Genomic DNA, 4,484 nt, shown 5'->3' with positions numbered 1-4,484 from the left:
ACATTCACACACACTCACACACATTCACACACACTCACTCACACACATTCACACACACTCACACACACACATTCACACACACTCACACACATTCACACACACTCACACACTCTCACACACACTCACACACACTCACACACACATTCACACACACTCACACACAGACATTCACACACACTCACACACAGACACACACATTCACACACACTCACACACTCACACACACATTCACACACACTCACACACATTCACACACACACACACTCACTCACACACACTCACACACACACACTCACACACACACACTCACACACACTGTCACACACACTCACACACACTCACACATACATTCACACACACACTCACACACATTCACACTCACACACACTCACACACTCACACACACATTCACACACACACACTCACACACACACACTCTCACACACTCACACAGCCTCCACCAACCACTGCTCTGGTTGGTAGGGGGCACTGGAGCCAGAAATACCTCGCATCTCTGGAGGCGGAAACCAACAAGCTAACAAAAAAGAAGCCTCAGACACCCCATGAAGTCCCCAGAAGGGAGCGCAGGTCTGCTGACACCTGCTTCAGCCCAGGGAGACCGGTTTGGACTTCTCCTGCAGAGCAGGCAGGTGGTTGAGGGTTACAAGAGTTGCCTGCTGGACCTTCAGGGTCTCCCCCAGGTGACCCCTGCTGGCATCCTTTGTGCTGATGAGAAATGCCACTCCTGGATCCCTTCAAGACTCACTATTCTAGTCCTGGGGACTCCAGAGCCTGCCCTTGTCACCTCCCAGCTAGCCCATCCAGGGGTGAGGCCCTGCACTAGCAACCCGGCCTGGCCCCTGGCTGTGTGGGCCAGCGTCTAGGAAGTGGACGCCCATGGTGTGGGGCACTTGGCTTCCTGTGTCCTGATTAGCAGCATAGCCTTCTTCTGGCCAGGCCGCCGGTGGTCATCTGACCCTCATCAGCTTGTCTGCGTCATCCAGGTTTCCTCCTCGGCTGCCCAGGGAGTCTCAGGCCTGTGAAACTCTCCTGCTGGGTCAGTGGCTCAGCTCATTCAAGATGGTCCGGATGCCCTGCTCGCCCAGTGCCCTCTGCCATGCCTGTCAGCCTGGGAGCTGCAGGTGGGGCTGTGGGCAGATGTGACAGATGGTGACACTTGGTCTCCGCCTGAGGATCCTCCGAGAACCTCCTGTTGGAAGCACCAATTACCACTTCATCCCCTCAGGGGAGACTGATCAGATGTGTGTGGAGCTCAAAATAAATGAATTGGAAGGGAAATCTGCCCTCCAACGCTGTATTCCGGGCTCTCGTGTCAGCAGGCTGCAATTAGTTAATTAAATGCCTGGGCTGACAGAATGGCCCCGGCGGGGTGGCTGCCATGCAGACAGCCCCTGACACACGAGCAGGGCACGTTGGAATCCACGGTGTGCAGAGAGTGCCTGCCACTGGGCGGGTCCTTCCTGAAAGGTCACCTGCAGGCCTGGGAAGAATATTTGGGGATCCAGCATCTGAAGTCCCTGGAAGGAAAAGGGGAGAGACGAGCACTCAGAGAACTCAGCCTTCTGCAGACGCCGGGCCTGGCCACAGCAGGCAGAAACAGGCTGAGGGAGAAGCCAGGCAGGGAGCACCAGGCTCACTGCAGCAGAGGAGCCTGGTGGGAACCACCAGTGTCGCCACGCACTCCTGGAAAGGGCCGTCCATGTGAGAATCACTCGGCTCAGAGAGAGACACACCTCGAGCTGGTCACTAGGTTGGCTGTCCCTTCCTGGGCTCTGCCCGGCACATGACCTAGGCAACATTAACTTGACACAGTGGACTTACTGTCCCAAGAGGGGCTTGGGAGTAAGATCTGCACAGTGTTGACGCCCCTTTCCTTCCTACCCTGGTCCTTTCCTCCTCGCACACCCGGGACTGCCAGCTCCTCCTAGCTCGGAAGACCCTCCTGCAGTGCCGGCCACTGAGTCCTCAGCTGGGAAACGGCACTAGATTCCATGGCCTCCTGCCCATTCCAGCTCCTCTACACACAGGCCATGAGGTCTCGACTGTGTGCCCTGGCCCAGGTGATGCTCTGCCTGGAGCCACCCGCGTTCCCGCTGCCTCAGCCAGAGCTGCCCTGCAACCTCTCTACCCCGCCCCCGCCTGCCTGGCCGCCGGCCTCTCCCTGGCCTGCCCCACACCATCATCTCCTTTGGGCCCTTGGATGTCCCCAGACTGTGCAGCAAGGCGCCTGGTCCTGTTCACCATTGATTCTGGGTGCTTGCTGACTGGGAGTACCCTCCCGCCTCCTCCCACTGGGACAGTTTTTCAGTAGATTCTCCAGGGTTCTCTGTGTCGGCCCAGGGGTGACATTTGCAGATGCTCACCCCACTCTCAGCCATGGCTGCATCGTGAAGTCCCTTTCTGACCTAGTGCTCCTCGGTCAGCCTGTGCACCAGCAGCTTCTGGACGTGGCAGCGCTCAAGGGTGCGGCCTGCCTCTCCCTCTGGCCTGTGGTCCTGACTCTCCTGCTTTTGGAATCAGTTCCCTTTCCTGTGGCCACTAATGAGTCTGAACATGGAAATGAGGACCTGGAGCTGGGAAGAGGATTCATCTGGGAAGGGCAGTGGTCACGGGCCCCGGGTGTGGCCCAGGGAACAGCACAGCCCTTGGGGCTCCAGTGTCTGGGAAGCTGCCCTCTACAAGTGGGCTTTCCTTCAGACACACCCCATCTTCCTCCCGCCAGGGAGTGGAGAGAGTTGGAACAGGATTGGATGTGGAGCCACGGGGCCGTGGTACTGGAGGGTCACTGTGGTAGACACAGGCCAGCCGTCTCTAAAGACTGCACTTGCTGGCACACCCTGGCTCAGCCTGACTGAGGAGCCAGAGTGGCCAGGCTCAGAACACCTGGACAGGACGTAGCCATTTCCCATGTCACTGTGGGCATTCTCTTTCATGGAAGAAGCTGTCTGTGACTTGCACTGAATTAAACCTGGTTCCTCTGGATCCAGTGGACACCGCCAGAGGAGTCTGGAGGAGACAGCTCGACTTTTGCCTCCTTCTCACTGCCCCTGGTCCATGGTCCTCTGCTGGGCCAGTGCTACCCTGCCCCTGAGCTTGTCCACCTCCCAGGTGCTCCTGGCACTCACGAGTCGGTCAGTCATGGGACTGTCCAGCTGCATTCAGTCCCTTCTCTCCACGTTCTGGCTCTTCATGGAGCCCTTGCTGCCAGGAGCGCTGGACCGACCTCCCTGTCTTTTCAACAGTTGCAGCAGCTATGGACAGAGCCCTCAGTGGGGACTCAGACACGGCTCTGGATCCTAGAGGGCTTCCACGTGTGCCTCTCTCACTCACACTCAGGACTTCCCGGGGACAGGGACGAGGTCTCATATCTTGTTGAATGGCCTACAGACCCCCACAGAATCTCAATGAAGACTTGGAAACAAATGAATGAATCAGCGTCAGGGATGTTTTTGTGACCTCATGACCATACTCTCTCTCCCTCTGCCCTCCAGGACTCGCTCTCCTCCTTGGGGTTTGTTTGGGCTGGCACTACTTTCTGAACCTTCTGAATGAGCGAGCGCTTGAGCCACTCAGCTGACCTCATGGGGCAGAATGGAGGGAAGGAACACAGGAGCCTTGGGCGTTGAGTCACTTAGTCACTACCAAGTCCAGCTACACCCCTCTCCTCAGATGGCCTTGTGCCAGCCATGTGGGGGTAAGGCATCTCCATCTTCCCCAAGGAAGGGTTTGGTCCAGGTGTGGTCGCACCTGGGTCCTGCAGGGAGGCCCTGTGCCCAGGTGTGTCCACTGGCCTGCAGAGTGCCCCCTTATAGGCAGAAAGGGTGTGGGAGTCCAGGGGCAGACCTACTGAGGCGCCTCGCAGAGTCACACTGACCTGCTCTAGACCTCTCAGCCTCCTGAGGCAGTGCCTGGCCTTCCAGCCTCCCTGTCCCCAGCCACGTCAGGGGTTTGGCTCGTATTACTTCCTTGCTGGGCTCGTGCCTCTCCCTGGTGGACAGGAATTCTCCTGGTGAGCTGCCCTTGGCTGGGGCTGCCATGTGGGCTCCTGTTCAGTGGTAGAGAACTGCTTGGCTAACTGTTCCCCTTCAAGACAGGTGGGTGTGTGTCCTGGCTCTTCATGGAATATGTACCCACAAAGTGGTCATTTCAATAGCTACAGACTCGCTGTGACTTTTGAGGACTTCATTCCCCATATCTGAGGAAGTCTGGGTGTGAAAGAAGCTGAGCTTATGGCCCAGTGACTCGGCCTAGCACACAGCAGACAGGTGTCACGCATGCCAGGTTGTGTGCACTCTCAGTGCCTGGACAGAGAGCTGACTAGCAGTGGTCAGTTCCAGCTGGACACCACGAGAGGGTGAAGTCATTGTCGGCTTGATGTTTGTGTTGAAGGGCTGGGTAGTGTGGTGGGACAGGGATGTCAAATGTTCTCAGCATTGCTGTTTCAGGTATTGCCCGTCTTAGGC

The sequence above is a fragment of the Ictidomys tridecemlineatus genome, chromosome 8, assembly GCF_052094955.1.
Source record: "Ictidomys tridecemlineatus isolate mIctTri1 chromosome 8, mIctTri1.hap1, whole genome shotgun sequence".
NCBI lineage: Eukaryota > Metazoa > Chordata > Mammalia > Rodentia > Sciuridae > Ictidomys > Ictidomys tridecemlineatus.
This window is presented reverse-complemented; position numbering follows the sequence as displayed.